Here is a 20685-nt window from a genome sequence, read left to right on the forward strand (position 1 = left end):
CCCCCCCCCCCCCGTTAAATTTAAGTATCTTGCTTTTCTTGTTAGTTTATTTTTTCTTAAAAAGGCCAAATATGGCCTTGAACTTTATGAAATTGGACACATTTGCCCGTCCTTTAAAGGCGGTATTAATCCTGCCATTGCCGTGCATAAGGTGCCTCACATATGCCATAGATTTAACAGAATCTCTTAACTCACATGTAACCTCACTAATATCATATTTAGCATCACATTGTGACACATGTCACAATCCATTACATTCCATCAAAATCTTCAATTTTAATAAAAACTCGATCCAACATGTTATTCATTTTTAACCTTTCTTCTTTATGTACGTTCTCTCACCTCACTTTCTTCTCCCCTATTTCTGATCACACCCCATAGCTGCTTAATTAGGGTTTCTTTCCCCAAGTTATTGACCCAATTTTAAAATTACATAGGATTTAGTCTTCGAGTTCCAACAACCTTAGGGTTAATAAAGTTAAATTTTCACTGTTTCTGGATCAACTCAATGATTGGGAACTCACCTGTCTATCTACTTTTGGATTTACTTAGGATCTGTATAGAGGTAAATATCCATCCCATCTTTGTATTTTTTCGTTGTATGGGTTTCTATTGTAGATGGACATGAATTGCTGCTTTTATCATGAAAGTAAGCACATCTAAAAGTCATATATATATTTGTGATATTACGCTTGCGTAATTGTATTCTGGAATGAAGTGGGATTGTTGTAAATTTCATGGGATATTGAATTGTTCGTCTGGACTCAGGGTAATCTAAAAAAGAAGTAGGAGCTTCCCAGTAATGCTTAACAAATCCTCTAGAAGTCTGATGCTCTCTTCATTCAGAAAATAGATATTAAAGGTGCAAACTCTAGAATCCCCCCCTCCCCCCCCCCCCCAGCTTCCCCTTTGAGTTTTTCTTCCTATTAAACGTAACTATCTGATCGGTCGTTTTGAGAATTCGCACTTCGCTTGGTAGTTTACGGCCATGAGTAGCTTCGTATGATGTATTATGACTTGTGTGAATAATCGGTTTTGGTTTTCAGGTTGTACTGAATCGATTTGAAAGAATGAACTTCATGATTGAAGCTGTAAGTTGGAAGAGTTGACCAAGTTGGACTTTTTAGAATTTGACCTAGGATTGGAGTTTTGATGGTTGTGTTAGGCCTGGATGATAATTTTGGACTTGGGCGTATGCCCAGATTTGCAATTGGATATTTCTAGAAAGATTCGGCACTAATCGGTAAAATTTGGAATTTGAAGGTTTGGAAAAATCATTAAGTTTGATTTGGGGTGCGATTCATCATTCTGATGTTGTTATGCGTGATTTGAGGCCTCGAGTAGGTCCGTTTTATTTTATGGAACTTTTTGGTATGTTCGGACGGGGTCCCAAGGGGCTCGGGTGAGTTTCGGATAGGTTTGGGTTGTTTTGCGCCCGTTTTCTTTTTTGTTTCGACGTCGTTTCTTCAAGCATAAATTGTACTATATTAATCAAATGAGCTCCAATTTCTGTTCTTATTGAAGAATTAGATCTGTATCGTATTTACGGAGTCATAGAAAAAAGAATTGTCGAATTTGGACATTGTATGAGGATTTTATGGTCATCTTACTAAGAATTGGGCTGCCAGATTTTTCAGATTAATTATGAAATTGCCACTTATTTCGTATTTAAGAACCTGCAATGTTTCCAAATATTGAAAGCAACATATCTCCTTCAATATAAGGTCAAATGGTATGATTCAAGACCCTAAATTGACTAGAATTTCACAAGGAATCCATTGGAGGCATCAAAAGTGAGTTTCAAGATCTTTTGGCACAAGAAAAGAGGCAGAACAATATTAAAATGAGGGTTTTGTTCATTTAACATATTTTGAGTTGGGCTACTTGGAATTGGGCAATTTTCGAGGCAATTTTCACCATATGAATTGGGGTAAGAAGTTTCTCCTAAAGGTTCTGCAGCCTCCTGAGGATAAATACAGACGTCTACGTACCGATCTGCGAGACTCTACTAAACCTGCTCATGACTTGTGAGACCTATGTAACCTAGGCTCTGATACCAACATGTCACGACCTAAAAACCGAACCGGTCGTGATGGCGTCTATCGTGGAACTAGGCCAGCCACTCATTTCCAATCACTCTATTTTCCATTTGAAAAGCTTAAAAAGATATCATATTTTATCAGAAATCCAATAATATAAAAATAGAAGTTCTAAAACCAGTGGAAAGAAAATACAAGCCCAACCTTGGGTGTCACTAGTCATGAGCAAAAACTACTACAACTGTTCGAAATAACAAGACTAGTACAGTCTGAAAATATCCAACATATAAACTAGAGGAAGATAGGGAAGGAAAAGGCGAAACTGCGGTCGCCGAGCAGCTACCTCGCAATCTCCAAATGAAAGTCCACACATATAATCAGTAGCCGTTACCGTGGCCCGAGACACCTGGATCTGCATACAAGGTGCAGGGGTAACGTGAGTACACCAACTCAGTAAGTAACAAGTCTAAACTATGGACTGACAGGTAGTGACGGACCAAACCTCAACAGGTAAAAACATATAACTGAACAGGAAAAGTAGACATGCTTACAGTTCAAGTAAAGTTCAATAGTGTTTAAATGCAACTGTATAGTACGAAGTTCAAAACTCAAAGATTTTACATATACCAATGCACAACTAACATGATCAATATTCCATGAACCTCCACTCATAAGTACTCAGCCCCTTAGTACTGTATATGGCCATCCGGCCCAGGGAAGATCTATCCCGGAATATACATCACTGACCGCAGTAATTCGGTACCGAGGACACAGGCCAATCCAGCCTCACGTAGAAGATCCATCTCCCGATATAATACTTCGAACAAGATCCATGTCCAGGAAAGATCCATCCCTCACTATCATCATATGGGCTCACTGGGGGTGTAAAGACTCCGGAGGGGCTTCTCTCATTAGCCCAAGCGCTATAACAAAGCCAACGAAGGCTTGTTCAATATCTCATTGCGGTGTGCAGCCCAATCTCATACTGTCACTCAATAGCAGGCTCTAGGCCTCACTCAGTCATAACTCACCAGTCTCACAACGGGCTCTAAACGTCATGATACTAGCCCGGTCAACAATAAAATGTGGCAGATAGTAATAATCGAGACTAGGACAGGATATAATATGCATGAAAAGGAACTGAGTACAGAATAATCAATAAAATAAATGATATGACAGCAAGCAACGACCCTCTTGGGTCTCAATAATATCGGCGTGAAGCCTTAACATGATAATCAACATGATTTACAGCTCAACAACTAAATCACATAATTACAGCACAGATATCAGTAATAAAGAACCACTAAGCGGTGTTCTGGAATGATCCAGGCCGCGTTTCCCACGGATACGCCCATCACTTGGCATGGTGTCACCTTCATAATAATCATGAAACACATAGTTCGGGGTTTCAAACTCGTGGAACCAAGATTGGAAGCGTTACTTACCTCAAGCCAAGCCAAACTCTAGCCCGCGACGCCCTTTCCTCTTGATTCAGCCTCCAAATACCTCGAATCTAACCAAAATCAGTTCATAGCCATCAATATATGCTAAAGGAGTGAAACCCATACAAAATTAATCAAATTACAACACAATTCCCAAAATTGACCAAACCCGACCCCCGGGCCGACATCTCGAAATCCGACAAAATTAACATCAGTGGAATCCTTATCCTCCCACCAGTTCGTGCATATCAAATTTACCAAAATCGACCACAAATGGCCCCTCAAATTCCTAATTTTAGGTCTCCAATTTTCCAAGCCCTAACCCCCAATTTGCTACTGACTTTCCCATAGAATTCAAGCTTACAACCTTAAAAATTATCATAAAAACGAGTTTAGGGACCAAGGACCTTACCTCTAAGGAACCCTCTTGATTTCTCCCTTAAATTTGCTCTCATTTGAAATGTTATGAAAAGTAACCCAAATACGCGAAGGGTGAAATATATATGTTCTGACCCAGCAAAACCGCATCTACGGTCCATTTATCGCACCTGCGGTCCCAGGTGCGCATCTGCGGATTCCAATTATCCGCCCCAGCCGCCGCACCTACGATCAAATTCTCACACCTGCGCCATCGCAGGTGCGCCCAAAGTTCCACTGCGGCTCCAGCCTTTCCCTCTCTTGACTGCATCTGCGACTTCACTTCCGCTTCTGCGGGCCTGCACCTGCGCCCCCCAATCCGCAGGTGCGGTTATGACAGGTTCAGCAGCTTCATCTGCAACTTTCAAGTTCCAAACTTTCCGATAACCATCCGAAATCGAGGCACCCGGGACCTCAACCAAAAATACGGACAAGTCATATACCACTATCCAAACTTATACCAATCTTTGAAACACCTAAAACAACATCAGAACACAAAATTAACCATTGATTCAAGCCTAAGAACTCGAAAAACTTCCGATTCCGCTTTTGATCAAAAAGTCTATCAAACCTCGTCCGAATGACCTGAAATTTTGTACGCACGTCACAAACGACACAACAGACCTACTCCAACTTCCAGAATTCCATTCCGACCCCTATATCAAAATCTCCCCTATCAACCGGAAAATGCCAAAATTCTAATTTCGCCAATTCAAGCCTAAATCTAGTCCGAACTTCCAAAACACATTCCGCTCACGCTCCTAAGTCCTAAATCACCTCCCGAAGCTATCCGAATCATAAAACCCAAATTCCGGGATCAGTTTTTTCACAAGTCAACTTCCGGTTGACTTTTCCAACTAAAGATCAACTTAAGAGACTAAGTGTCTCAAACTTTTGTCCAAAACCCTTCCGAATTTGAACCAACCAACCCGATACTATACAACACAGATGAACAAAGCATAAAGAAGCAAAAATGGGGAAGACGGAGCGGTAACTCATGAAACGGTTGGCCGGGTCGTTACAAATTGAGATTTGAGCTGGGCAGATGACTCTCGAAAAGGTTCTAATAAATTCAAGATTTATGTGTGGCAATTGAGAGTTTTCCGGATTTGTATATGGCTATAATCTTAGATTTACATTGGATGTCGTCGACACTCGCGGTATTTCTATATTATTATGGACTACACATTTCAGTGTCAGGAAGGTAAAGTTAACGGCTTTAGGTTCACAAAAGGTCTTTTAGAGTGGGTGTCACAGTTGTGATGCTTTTGGGGTGCTTAAGAGGGAATACAACCGCTTATGGGCCTTAGGGCGGTGCGGTTTGATGCTAGGATCTCATATGGAGAGCTTTGGGTAAGGATCATGATGTTCTAGAAAGGAGAAGTGTCACCTTGAGGGTAATTCAGAAGGAACTCGGAGAAATATGACAACTTGGTAGTAGGTTGGATCAGCACGGTGATGGATATGATCGATTCTTTGGGTACTTATGATGTGGTGAGTCTCTACATGTGTTTTGTGGCAATGCTCTTGGGTTTTGATGACTTGCGTGGCCTGGTTGAGTTAGAGAGATTCAGTTCTGATGGCTTGGTTATGTGCAAATGGGGTTCGAAGAGTTTTCGATGATTTCTGCCATAATTTGAGATAGATATTTCCTACCGGCGTGAGGAGAATGTTGCGTATTGTGATTTTCTCCTGGATGGGATCAAATGGAAGTTTTCCGACTCATCAGGTATGTATTGTGCCGGTGACTCAAAGTTAATTATGAGATTCTCGTACTTCTCATATGCTGACATGATAGATGGGGTGCAAGGTCACAGATCAGTTTTGAACGGGATGTCGTGAATCGTGAACAATATGGACGGTTTCAGATAACTAGGTGAATGATATTACTATTTGGTATTGCTTGAGGAGAGTGTACATTTCAGAAGGCGCACTGTGTTTTGATTTACGGATGCTTTATTGGTATTGCGGTAATCTCCTGGTTGATCGACTGCTGATATTCAAATATTGTTGTGCGACACGGAAGAACTTCATGAGACAGACATGTGTTAGGCATTTAGGGGGTAAAGTTGGGATCATATATGGTGATTCGTGTGTTCTATGGATTTGGAGACTGGATTCTCAGAGGCAGGTTGTTTCGTGGTTGTGGACTGTGAAGATGTGGTCAAAACTAGCTAGATGATAGTATGTGTTATGATTAGGTCTTTGTGGACTTTTGGAGGGCTATTTGTCCATTCGAGGATGATCGGAGTCGATTTGGGGCCCCATTGGTAGGCCCAATGAGGATGTGTACTCTATACCGGGTCGGATTGGTTGGCTCCATACTGTTGTTGTTGAGGGATGTGCCATTAGGTTGTTGTTGAGCTTATTCATGTTCTGATATGTTCTATGAGTTACTCTTCTATGCTACGAGGGGTTGGGATTCGTTGGTTATATGCACACATGTTGTGGTTCTATTGGGACCTTATAGCGGAATTTCGGCGAGATGGGTATTTGGGTGATGCATGATCGATTGCTCATTAGTTATGTTCTTTCGGGTTTGTGTTGCATTGTGTCATTTGCTTTTCCGTGGTTATGGTCATGCACCTTGGGTACTTGATGTCGAGTTGCGCGTTGTTATTGATTTTGAGCAGGGTGGCTTGAGGTATTTCATATGGACCATTGTTTGGATAGGGTCACACATTGCAGTGGATATATTGAGATATGATCCCTTGTGTTAGATTCGTGTGTTATGGAAAATGGTGTGTAATAGGTTCTTAGCATTGCATTGTGGAAATACCCGTTGAGCGTGCGGGACGATTCTCTTGATTGAGTCATTTTTGCTATTGAGTACACTTGGTTTGTTTCTTAGTGGTGCACGGATTGCACGGATTGTGACTTTAGATTGTATTGATGTGGCATGTCACTAGAGTGGTTGTGTTGGATGAGATGAGGTCATCGGACCTAGAATGAGTGCTATCAGATCTGATTGCGGTATATTTGGAAGGATAATGTTGCTGATAGGCCTAGAATTTGGTTTTAGTTCTTGTCGAAGGAGATGGAGCTCCGAGGGTTATGAGTTCTGCGTGTTTCTTTTAGCATCGGCAGCTTACAAAGGTTTTAGAGCGAGGTTTTGTTTGATATGAGGTTTATTACCAATACCAGATTTATTTTTAAACAACTATTGTGATTAGAATTTATTGCTATAAGTGTCGATGCCCCCTTTTTCTAAAAGCAAAATCGGGTTTATGACATTTGGGAGGACAACTCGTTCCCTTTTGGGAATTTGGGTTTAAATTGAAGAGTCGCCACCTAATGATTAAAGTGCATTAGGACACTAGAGAAGGGTTTGAGTTGGAAAACCAGAGTTCGGGTAAGGGCTAGAAATTATCTCGAGGGGAAGGTGTTAGGCACCTCCCAAGATCCACTAGTGTGGTTCCCGGCCATATTACAATTGTGACTTTAAAGAACAAGTAAGCAGATAGAGGTCTCAAATAGAAGGGGATTGACACATAATGTTGCAAGTGAATTGAAAGTTTGAACAAAAATAAAGAAAGCAGAAATTTTGAGGAAATGGTTTAAACAATTCTGAAAAAAACATAAACAAGTAAAGGGAAAGGGGGTCCTAGGTTTATAAATAATATGGATCACATCAATGCAATACCCGGCAATCACTCCTCAGAAGAGGGGCTTCACGTGGTATTAGCGCACCGGTCATCATGTAATATCTACCCTTCCCACCCCGTTAAGGTATTAAAATGCAGAATAGTATCGTTTCTTATTGCATGCTATTACCCGTCCCAATCCTATCAATCCCGGAGGCGTTTGGGACTACTACTCCTAAAAGGGAAGGAGATTGGGGCTTTTCAGAGTTTGAAAGGATAAAATTCTAATGCGACAAACAAAAATACATAAAGCAGTTAGGGGAAACACATAGCAGTTTAAAGGCTCAAACGGGCCTCCTAAAAAAAAAGCAAATTGTCTAGCATGACTTCAGATACTGGTTTTAGTCTGAATTAAATTTAGCATTAGGACAGGCTGCTTTATCACATATTTCTCAGATGAGAAGTCCGAATTAGGCCTTGTCTGGTTGTACTTTATCAAGGACTGACACAGTTAATCAATTACCTACTGGCTTGCCTAGGTGGATGTATACTGATTTTTTAAGAAGGGTTACTGATTTTAAAACCAACTAAATTCTGCAGATATTAAACAACATTGTTACTGATTTTAGACTTATAGATGAAATAGCCGAATCAGATTCCAACGGTTGCTCCTATAGGCATGTTTTCTAAGCGTTATTGATATTAAAAACGATTATCGAGATGCAAGAATCCTATAGGCATGGTATCTAGGATGCAACTTGTTATTATTTTAACCTAGAGACTGTTTGCCTAATGACAGATGTATATGCAGAAGTGCAGAAAACCTATAATCATGATTTCTATATGAAGCATTTATAGGCAAGATCCCTACATGTATTGATGCAACAACTTATAGGCAGGATTTCTAATGTAGTAATGTAACAACTTATGGGCAGGATTTCTATATGATATGCATAAATGCAGAACTTATAGGCATGGTCTCTATATGTATTGATGCAATAACTTACAGGCAGGATTTCTAATGTAGTAATGTAACAACTTATGGGCAGGATTTCTAATGCAGTAACGAAGCAACTTATAGGGAGGATTTCTACATGAAATGTATGAGTGCAGAATTTATAGGCAGGACTTCTATATGATATGCATAAGTGCAGAATAGTAATTCCTATGAGCATGTTGTCTACCCATATGCATACATAAGTGACCCTCCCCTTTTCTACTAGAACCCCATAAGTTATTACAAAATATTACAGACCAAAATAAATTAGAAAAAAATAAAATTACATCAGAAATTTAAGCTACAACCAAACAGCCTAATTCAGAATCAAGATCTAACAATATGACATAAACCAACTTCCAGGATCAGATTTCCAAAGCCTTTCTCTTATTTGGGATGTGTCAAAGTTCCCAAGATCCTCAAGGGGACTCCGGGCAGTGCTTACACCCCAAATACATTGCATAATTAGATTATAGTGCAGTGTGGAAGGGCCAGCCCTCGAATGTCCAAGTTCAGAGGGAACTCAAGGTCCCAAAGCAAGGCTCATAGGAGGGGGGCAGAACTTAAAATCTAGGAGTAAGTGTAAGTGCATAGAGGGGAATTTGGGAAGGCCATGGCAGGCTGGTGGTCATGCCCAACAATTAGGAGTGCTGGCATACCCCTGACCAGCCTGTTAGCCAAAGTTGGGAGTTAGGATCCACTGAGGATCAGGTTCAGACCTAAGCAGCAACTTGGATGCTGTCAGGCCATAAACCTTAACTCAAACACATAGAAGGGAGTGGGGGTATGGGAAATTCATAACAAACAGCAGATGCAAAGAGAAAGTAGCATATTCAATTACAGAACATGAACAGCAAAGTAAACAAGAATGCTGAAACTATAAAGTAAACACATAGGGGTGAGGCAGAAAAGTTAAATTAGAACATACCAGTTTCAGGGAAAACAAACAAGTAAAACCGTAGTCTTGAAAAGCCAAGTTGTCAAGCAAACAGTTCCAAAAAATCTCAGAAAAGAACAGAATGTTGAAATTGCAAGTGAGTAATGGATGCTCGAGTATTGAACTCAAAGAAGTATTGTAAGTGTGTGAGTAATGTATGTAGAAAGTGTTGAACTGAAGGTTCAAGGTCTGTAATTGTAGAAGGGTCATGCCCCTTTTATAGTGCAGAAAACAAGTAAGAAAAGGTAGGGAAATAACATTGAAATCAATCTCCCTTTAATTAAGGGATTCTAATTTCCAACGGGTAAAAGACAATTAAGGAAAGAGTTAATCAGAAATATTTCCCAAGCAGTACAATAAAGGGTAAATACATAGAAGTTATTTAAGGCAAAAGTCCAATGGTACACGGTTTGTGAAAAATAAGGAAAGGGAATCAATCAAACAGCCAGTAAAATAGAAGTTACAGGCTTTTACTCGAATGACCCAAGTCAAGAAAGGGGCAAGGAAAGGTTTAATTTAAAGGAAATCAGAAACAATCAATTAGATCCCATTAAAGGAATTCAGAATCAATTAGTAGTTGGCAAAACCCTTTTTGAAAGAAGAAACTTCTCATATATAAAGCAGACAAATCAAATAAAAGAGTCGTCATGTTACTTAGAAAAATAGTCTAACATTGAAAGGTTCAGAATCACAAGCAAAGGGATACAAGTTCAGTTTGTGGACTCACAATGAGTCTGAGAGTCCAGGGTCCCAAAGTGGAACCCTAACTTGAACACAAAATCAAAATCGCCAAAGGAAACCCTAAATACTAGGGTTTCAAATCGAACCAGGCATAAAGATAAGAAGGCGAGTCGTTAAAATAGACTCAGAGGTCTCTTTCAGAGACTTATGAGAAACAAACAGACATGATACAAAGAAAGAAAGCTGACTCAAGATCATGAAGAACATGTTTGAGAAAACTCGGAACTTAAACAAGTTCAGAAGAAAGAGGTGATACAAACTTAAACAAAAGTAGATGAAACATGTTTAGCAAGAACAGGAACAGAGTTTAGTAAAACAAAAATCAAAGGACTCAGCGGTAAACACATATAGTAAAAGAGTAAAGAAAACATAACAAGTATTAACATATGAGCACAGGAGTAACATGTACAGTAGAAAAGAAAAGTAGAAAGACAGTACATGCGTAGTAAGAAGAAATCACACGAGCATGATATAGACAAACACACATAAAGAGAAGAAGAAGAAGAAGAATCAAAAAGATGTTTTTTGAAAAATCCTTTCAGAAACCCTAAATCGAAGACAAACGATTTTGAAAAGGAAATTTGGGGAAAACACTTTAAATGTCAAGTGAAGAATAGATACAGCATAGATCTAAGCAAACAACAGGGAAAGAACCTCGAATAGCTTAGGGTTTCGGAGAAACCCTAGAAATGAGAAAGGCTTAGAAGAAGAATCAGATCCCGAGTTGCAGAGGTCAGGAATCAGGCTCCTGAGCTTGAATATGTCGGAGCAAAGGCCGGAGAGGCCATAGAACCAAAGATCTGAGAAGATCTGAAAGAGAACTGTCGAGGTCAGGTCTCGAAGCTTCGAACAACCATGGTTTAATGGTGGAGGGAGGTGAGTATAGACCATCCATGGACTGAGAAGCCATGGATTCCGATGAAAGTTCGGTGAAAATAAGGTAGGAGGAGGCTAGGGTTCCGAAGAGTTTTGAGGGAGTTTGAGAGACGAAGGGTTTCAAAGGCGGCTATCAGAGTGAAAATGAGGGATTAGGGTAGGTCGTTCAGGGTTAAAAAAGGTAAGGGGGTTTATGGTTGTTGATCAAAATGATCAACGACTTGGATCAATAATAGGAACCGGGCGGATTTTTAAATTGGGTCAGGGGCCGGGTAAAAAAAAATGAAATTGGGCTGGTTTAATTGGGGTAGAATTGGGTCAATTTAAGGGCCAAAATTGAAATGTAAAATAGGCTGTAATTGAAATGAATGAGGCTAGATGTTAAATAGCCGGTTTTTTTTGTTTTTATTTATAAAAAATAGTAAAGATGATTTTAAAAGCAAATTGAAAGTACTGAACCAATTAATAGTAAATAAAAGTTAATTGAAAAATAGTGGGACTAATTTTAGAATTATAAAATGCTATTAATCTTAAAATAGGCTATAATTGCAATTATATGCAATTTAGTCTTTAAATACCAAATAAATTTTTAAAAAATATACAAAAATTACCTTAACTATATTTTAGTATAAATATGAGAATAAAATAAGTTATTCACCAAAATGATAATCTTGGGAATAATTATTGGATTTTTGTACTGCTAAAATGGACAATAAATTGATTTTTAAAATCTTTAAAAATTGGGAAAAATACTAAGACACTTGGGTATGCTTATATATGAATATATATGTTATTTTGAAAGTATTTTGCATATGAAAAATACATAGGGAAAAATTGGGTATCAACAATAAGTATTTGAGTTATGAGGATCATGTGATTATGTCTTGGATTATGGTGATGGCTTGATAAAGTTTGTTCATGCTTATACAATGTGTAGGTTGCAGGATTCAGATCTTATAAGAAATTCCGAATGATTGGAAATTGAATTCTAAGGCTTGTGGGCTTGGTTGAATTGAGAAAATTTTAGTTATGTTGTGTATCGGACCTATATGGGATAGGGTGACGTAGGATCACCCCCAGTTATGTGCATGGTAAGATTATACATCGGTTTAATGGTTTTAGGAACACTTTTGGCACGTTCGAGGACGAATGTATGTTTAAGTGGGGGAGAATATAACGACCCGACCGGTCATTTTGAGCATTTGCACTTTGCTCGGTAGTTTACGGGCATGAGTAGCTTCGTATGATGTATTATGACTTCTGTGAATCATCGATTTTGGTTTTCAGGTTGTACTGAATCGATTTGGTAGAATGAACTTCATGATTGAAGCTTTAAGTTGGAAGAGTTGACCAAGTTGGACGTTTTAGCATTTGACCACGGATTGGAGTTTTGATGGTTCCGTTAGGTTCGGATGGTAATTTTGGACTCGGGTGTACGCCCAGATTTGCAATTGGATATTTCTAGAAGATTCGGCACTAATCGTAAAAATTGGAATTTGAAGGTTTGGAAAAGTTCATTAAGTTTGATTTGGGGTTCGATTCATCGTTCTGATGTTGTTATGCGTGATTTGAGGCCTCGAGTAGGTCTGTGTTATTTTATGGGACTTGTTAGTATGTTACGACAGGGTCCCAAGGGACTCGAGTGAGTTTCGAATAGCTTTGGGTTGTGTTGCGCTTGTTTTTTTTATTTTTTATTTTATGTTTCGACGTCGTTTCTTCAAGCATAAATGGTACTACATTAAGCAAATGAGCTCCAATTTATGTTCTAATTGAAGCATCAGATCCGTATTGTATTTACGGAGCCATAGCAAAAAGAATCGCGAATTTGGACATCGTATGAGGATTTTATGGTCATCTTACTAAGAATTGGACTGCAAGATTTTTCAGATTAATTACGAAACTGCCACTGATTTCGTATTTAAAATCTGCACTATTTTCAAATATTGAAACCAACATATCTCCTTCAATATAAGGTCAAATGGAGTGATTCAAGAGCCTAACTTGGCTAGAATTTCACAAGTAATCGATTGGAGGTATCAAAAGTGAGTTTCGAGATTTTTTTGGCACATGAAATGAGGCAAAATAATATTAAAATGAGGGTTTTGTTTATTTAACATATTTTGAGTTGGGGAGCTAAGAATTGGCCAATGTTCGAGGCGATTTTCACCATATGAATTGAGGTAAGTGTTCTTTACTCGTTTTTTGTTATATTTCGTGAATCCATCTTTGATTTTAGCTTCGGTTGATGAATTTTAAAGAGGAAATTGGGGGTTTTGGCCTAGAGTTTCATAATATGAATTTTGAGTTTTGATCACCGGTTTGGAGTCGGATTTGAGTGAAACTAGTATTGTTGGACTCGTAATTGAATGGGTTGTCGGATTTTGAGAGTTTTGTCGGGTTCCAAGGTGTGGACCCGGGTTGGGCTTTTTGGGCCGATTTCGGGCTTTGATTCGAGATTGATCTTTTCTGATTAGGATTGATATCCCTATCTTTGGTTGATGTATTTGAGTTCTTTTGGTTAGTTTCGAGTTGTTCGAAGGTCGGATCGCGCGTGATGCATCTTTGGAGCATTGCTTGGCTTGATCGGCATTGGTATTGGCTCGTTCGAGGTAAGTAACTCTTCTAAACTTAGTGTTGAGGGTATGAAACCCCGCAGTATGTGTTTTGTGATTGGTATTGAGGTGACGCACATGCTAGGCGACGGGCGTGTGGGCGTGCACCCTATGAATTGGGACTCTGTTGTTCACATGGCACTGTTATAGTGGCCCTATTTTGTTGATATTTGTGTTTTCACCATGTGATAAAGTAACTGAGCTATCAATCATGCTAAATATCATGTTTAGGATTTTATGATGATATTGTTAGGACCCATAGTGGTCGTTTCTAGCTATCATCTCACTGGTTTCATTGATATTTTGTTCTCAGTCATATTCATGCATTCATATCATATCTTAGTCTCAGTGTTGTTTTATGATACATCATATCATTGTTGTGAGGCTAGTTTCATGACATTGTGAGCCCGAGAGTGAGACTGGAGAGATTGATGGTTGTGTGAGGCTGAGATCCTGATTATAAGTGAAAGTTATGGGATCAGACTGCACGCCGCAGCATGTTATATTAATTTATGCCTAGATCTGACTTATAATAGTGCTTGGATTGTAGGAGCCCCTCCAGAGACTGTACGCCCCCAGTGAGCGCGGTTGATTATATTGAGGGATGGATCTTCCCTGGACATGGATCTTGTCCGAAGCATTTATATACCTGGAGATGGATCTTCTCCATGGTGTCGGATTGTCCTTTCCTCGGTACTGAGTGACTGATGGTCAGTGATGTATATATTCCGGGATGGATCTTCCCTGGGCCGTATACAGTACCGAGTGGTTGAGCATGATGAGTGGAAAGTGTGAGACGGTGAGATTGAGTACTCTGAGAGTGTGAGTACATGATTCATCTCTGAGATACATGGCATGGTCATGCACACTTGACATACAGGCATAGAGATGCATTTTGTTTCCTTATGTTATACGGTATCACGTCATTCATGACTTATTATCACATTGATATGTGGGCATAGAGAGGTATTTTATACTTGTTATTTGGAAAGAAAATGAAACATTTTTTATTTATTGTGGAAAGGATGTTTGGAAAATTACAGTTTTCAAACTTACTCGTACTTTTGGCATTTTCGGTAAGAGATTTAGGGTATTCACTGAGATTCTTGAAAAGCATGATAATTTCTTGAACTGTGAACAAGTTAAGCGTTTTTACTTCAGAGAAACCTTTTATTACTTGTATTATACTGTTATGAACTGTTGTAGAATACCTGTATTGGACCCACCTTGTGATAACTAGTCACTGCTTTCAACCTAAGGTTAGGTTTGTTAGTTACTCAGTACATAGGGTCGGTTGTACTGATACTACACTTCTACACATTGCGTGCATATGTTGGCTACTGTTGTTGCCGTGTTTGATGGTTGCTGGTTTTGAAGATGTACCTGCATCCCTATCTTAGCTACCTCTTTTGTTTGGGGTAGCCTTAGATTATAAAACTCTGTTTATGTACATTTCAAACAGAAGATGTAATTACTTCCTATCAGCTTTGTAAACTCTATCCTTAGAAGCTCATGATTTGTACTACCAGTCCTTGGGATATGTATAGTATTTAGTAAATTATTTTCATTTAATTGTCTTGCTAACTTTATTGAAATTGGATAAGTATTAGTTAGCTAACCTAGCAGGTTGGGTTAGGTGCCGTCACAACTAGTGGCGTTGGGGTCGTGACATTAAATTTATGGATACACAATATTAGCTAAACTGAAATGCATTCCCGGACAAATCCAGCTTCTTGCACCAAATGGAAAAAATTGGTAATGATTTCCATTGAAATCCACAGAATTGTTTTCAAATCTCTCTGGCACAAAATTTTCAGGATCGTCCCAACAATCATGATCTCTCGCAATGGCCCAACCATTAACTATCATGTTGGCTTTAAAAGGAATAGTGTATCCACCAATTTATGTTTTTCCCTGCATTCCCTATGTCCTATAAGAGGAGATACAGGGTGTAACCGTAGTGTTTTGTTAATCACTAACTTTGGATGCTGCAACTCGTCGAGATCATTGTCATCCAAAACTTTCTTTCCATCCCACCTTTGTATTTTTTCGTTGTATGGGTTTCTCTTGTAAATGGACATGAATTGTTGCTTCTATCATGAAAGTAAGCACATCTGAAACTCATATGTATTTGTGATATTACGCTTGCGTAATTGTATTCTGGAATGAAGTGGGATTGTTGTAAATTTCACGGGATAATGCATTGTTCGTCTGGACTAACGGTAATCTGGAAAAGAAATAGGAGCTTCCCAGCAATAGTTAACAAACCCTTTAGAAGTCTGATGCTCTCTTCGTTCAGAAAACAGATGTTAAAGGTGCAAACTCTAGAAACCCCCTCCCCCAGCTTCCCCTTTGAGTTTTTCTTCTTATTAAATTAAGGGATACACAACATTAACTAAACCGAAATGTATTCATGGACTAATCCTGCTTCCTGCACCAAATGGAATAAATTGGTAATGATTTCCATTGAAATCCATAGAACTGTTTTCAAATCTCTCTGGCACAAAATTTTCAGGATCGTCCCAACTTTCAGGATCTCTCGCAATGGCCCAACCATTAACTATGACTTTGGATTTAAAAGGAATAGTGTATCCATCAATTTATGTTTCTCCCTGCATTCCCTAAGTCCTAAAAGAGGAGATGCAAGGTGTAACCGTAGTGTTTCATTAATCACTAACTTTGGATGATGCAGCTCGTCGAGATCATTGTCATCCAAATCTTTCTTTCCTCTACAAACCCATTGCACTTCTGTTTGCCTTTTGGCCATGACATTTGGGTTCTTCATCAGTTCAGACAATGCCCATTGAATTGTTGTTGATGAAGTTTCAGTTCCCACGAAGAACATGTCCTACATCATTGAAGCTTAACTATTAATTTGCCAAATGATGGGACTAACTTAAACCAGCATTTTGGATATGTATTAAGTTAAGAAATCCTGTATACATCCCATTTTATGTAATATTATGCCATATATGGATTTTAAGAAATAAATGAAAGACTTTGACACACGAGATGGATATATTTAAAGTACCAACAAATTGTCCTCACTACCAAAAGAAAAGGAAACATACTCTTTGGTTTCACAAGTGTCACGACCCCTGTTCGCCCTCTATGAACAATCGTGATGACACTTAGTCTCTACGACTAGGTAAGCCTAACAAATTGCGGAAAAAGAAACAACAGGATAAAACTAGCCAAAAAACTGCCGAATAACATAATGAAACATTTGAGATGCCGCTCAGCATATACAATACAAACTCTCAAATTGAAACTACATTTCCCAAAACCCGGAATCTCATAAAATCACAAGCTGTGGAATAACTACCGAGTGTTCTAACTCCAGAGTGTCTAAACAAAAGAACAAGTGCAGAAGGGCTATTACCAAAAGAGAGAGTAGATAGGGACTCCTCGATTTGCGGACGCGGCAGATATACCTTAAAGTCTCTAGAGATCGCCTCGCCTCGCTAACGATATGGCTGAGTCGATGTACATGGATCTGCACACGGAAAACATGTGCAGGAAAGGGCATGAGTACACCACAGCGGTACCCAGTAAGTGCCAAGCCTAACCTCGGTCGGGTAGTGATGAGGAAGGTCAAGGCCCTACCGGTTATCAATATATAAGACAAAGTAAGACAGTGTAAGGTGCAACAATATAATCTAAACAATATCAGTAAATGAGAAGAAACAATAGACAATATACACTCAGTACACAGAAATATCGATAGGGGATCTCCCGGGATCCCGTCCCGTAGTCCCAAACGTAAATACTCGGGGATCTCTCAGTATCCTCAATATATGTGTTGGGGATCTCTCGGTATCCCGAGGATATCTTGGTATACTCAATGTATGTGCTGGGGATCTCTTGCTATCCCGAGGATCTCTTAGTATCCTCAATATATGTGCTGGGGATCTCTCGGTATCCCGCACTATAGTCCAAATCAATATATGTTCAGGGGATCTCCCGGAACACTTATCCGTAGTCCCAAAATAAAAACACAACAATCTCAAGGAAAGAATCCACAATTTCATTCAAGTCCGTACCAAGAAAACAGAGATTTCTATTCTAACATGCTGCATAGGATTCACGTAAACAGTTTAAGCAGATACGTCAGTTAGTTCACTTATGCATGCTTCTCTATTCTACAAAGTAGGCTTAAAGTACAAGTAATGTTCAAGAAGAAAGAAACACAGCTAATTTACTTAATGAAAAATGGGTTTCTAATAATTAGCACGTGTACGCACTCGTCACCTCATGTACACGGGATTCAAATAACAACAATACCAAAACCTAGGGGGAATGTCCCCCACACAAGGTTAGACAAGCCACTTGCCTCAAACCAGCTCAATCAAATCTATACCACGTTCTTGCCATGAGTATCCGACTCCAAATGGCCCAAATCTATTCAAAGTAATTGCATGATGTAAATAACATTTCAAATAACTAATTCAACTAATTAATTCTAAGCTTATACACGAAATTAGGAAAAATGACCAAAACACCCCCGGGCCCACGTCTCGGAATCGGGTAAAATTTACAAATTCAGAATCCTCATACTCTCACGAGTTCATTTATACCAAAATTATTCCAATCCGACATCAAAATCTAGATCAAAACCCCAAAATTAGGCCTAAGAACTTTTCTCCACTTTTCCTCAATTTTTCATCCCAAATCCGAAATTAAATGACAAAACTAAGATTAGATTATAGGAATACAACTAGAAAGGGATTAGGAATCGTTACCCACTGATTTCCTCTTTAAAATCCTCCCAAAATCGCCCTCACCCGAGCTCCAAATTGATTTTCTAACTTTTGATTTCAAAACATCGAAATATCTTATTTCTGCCCAGCAAATCCGCTTCTACGGCCATGGGACTGCACCTGCGGTCCTGCTTCTGCGGCATATGTGATAATTCATTAAACAGCAAATTCCCGCACCTGCGATCTCCTTTGCGCAGATGCGATGCCGCTTCTGCGGTGCCTGGGCCGTATCTGCGGCCAATCCTAAAATGCCTCAGACCGCACCTGCGGTCCTCCAAGCGTATCTGCGGTGCCGCACCTGCGGTCATATTCACGCAGGTGCGGTTATGACAGGTTCAGCCAAACTCCAATTTCTCCTAAGTCCAATTCAACTTCCGTTAAGCACCCGAAACTCACACGAGGCCCCCGGGACCTCAACCAAAAATGACAACCAATCCTAAAACATCATACGAACTTATTCCAACCCTCGAATCACATCAAACAACGTGAAAACCACAATTCACTCTCCAATCCAAGCCTAAAGATTTCCAAAACATCCAAATTCCGCTTTCGATCAAAAAGTCTATCAAACCTCGTCTGAATGACCTAAAATTTAGCACACACGTCCCAAATTACACAACGGACCTACTCTAACTTTTAGAATTCCATTCCGACCCCGATATCAAAATCTCACTATCGAACCGGAAACTTTAAAAATTCAACTTTCGGCATTACAAGCCTAAATAAGATACGGACCTCCAAAACACAATCCGAACACGCTCCTAAACCCGGAATCACCCAAGGAGCTAACTGGACCAACTGAATTCCATTCCGAGGCTGTCTTCATACTACTCTAACTACGATCCAAATTCTAAAACTTAAATTCTCTATTAGGGACTAAGTGCCCCAAAACTCTCCGAAAATCCAAATAAATCTTCCCGGCAACTCACAATAGCAGAAACAAACACGGGGAATACAGTTAATAGGAGATCGGGGCGTTAATTATTAAAACGACGGGTCGGATCGTTACATCAAGAGAAAGAGAGAGAGAGAGAGGGAGAGAGAGAGAGAGAGAGAGAGAGAGAGAGAGAGAGAGAGAGAAGCCATCCTCATGAGATGGAACAAAACTTACAAAAATGACTCCTTTGAGGATGTCATTTGTCATTGGAAACTGAAGTTCATCAATCTCCATAACTCTAAGTAAAACATCAATCGGATCTTCACGTCCAAACTCACTGTTGCCCTTTTCCCATTTACTTGATTCTCTTTATAATCATTAATAATTTTCTCCAATATTACATCAATCTTTGTATGCATATTCATCAATCTGTTTCTCATTCCACAGATTTTGTGAAGTAATATCCAATAAGGAAAGTAATTAGGCATATCAAACCCGACTAAAAAGGGTAGTACTTCCCTCATAATCATTAGCAAATCATCTTGATCTTCCATACTTTTCCAAATGCTGATCTACAAATCACAGAGCTGGTAAGTTGAATAGCCTTTTCAGATATGTTAAGCACAGAATTTGGCGTGGAATGAATTGATGTAACAAGATTATGAACCTCAGCTTGTCGAATTAAACTAAATGACTTAACCATATTTGGACCGAGGAGCTCTGAAATTCATATTTTACGCATATGTCTTCAGTAATCCCCATATTCTGCAAATACAATGTCCTTTTGATTGAATAAAACTATATCAGATGGCATAAGCTTTGGCCTTGATGCAAAGGAAAGGCCATGAACTTTTAGAACTTATTTTGCCAACCGAGACAATTATACTACAACTGCATGAACTTCCCATAGCTGCAAGTACATCAGGAGATCGTATTTTATGGTTAAATTTCTATGAGCATGAGGCTCCAATTAAGCGATGCATGCTTCCAATGAGGGGCGATTTCCATGGACCTAGTGGCAATGTAATTTGGTTACCAGGAGTTATTAGTTTTTTTCATTTCCCACTGAAAATAAAGAGGAGGAAAAAGAAAAGCAAGAATGAAATTAAGTTGAAATGAATCTCCATACTATCACAGAAAGGAAGAGAAGGAAAGTTCTATTGGTTTTTCTTAGTTAGATAGCAACTGATTTATAATGGCTTAATTTCATTTTATGAAAATGTTGCTTTCATATGAACATACAAATAATAAAAAGAGATGGTAGTTGGTAATCCCACATTATGCAACAAGATATATTTATAAATCAACCGTCATTATTATCCATATCTTTTTATCAATATATTTTGGCGATTGGAATAAACAAATGAGGAGATTATCGCTCGGATTTGGTGTCACAATCACAA

At 39.1% G+C, this 20685-nt stretch overlaps 2 pseudogenes; both read right to left on the reverse strand.

Moving 5' to 3' along the window:
* Positions 1-15514, reverse strand: part of LOC109217666 — a 30639-nt pseudogene extending 15125 nt beyond the window's left edge.
* Positions 15515-16014: 500 nt separating this feature from the next.
* On the reverse strand, positions 16015-20328 carry LOC109217667 (annotated as a pseudogene).
* Between the last annotated feature and the right edge of the window lie 357 nt (positions 20329-20685).

This window comes from Nicotiana attenuata, unplaced genomic scaffold (genome assembly GCF_001879085.1).
Source record: "Nicotiana attenuata strain UT unplaced genomic scaffold, NIATTr2, whole genome shotgun sequence".
In the NCBI taxonomy this organism is placed as follows: Eukaryota; Viridiplantae; Streptophyta; class Magnoliopsida; order Solanales; family Solanaceae; genus Nicotiana; species Nicotiana attenuata.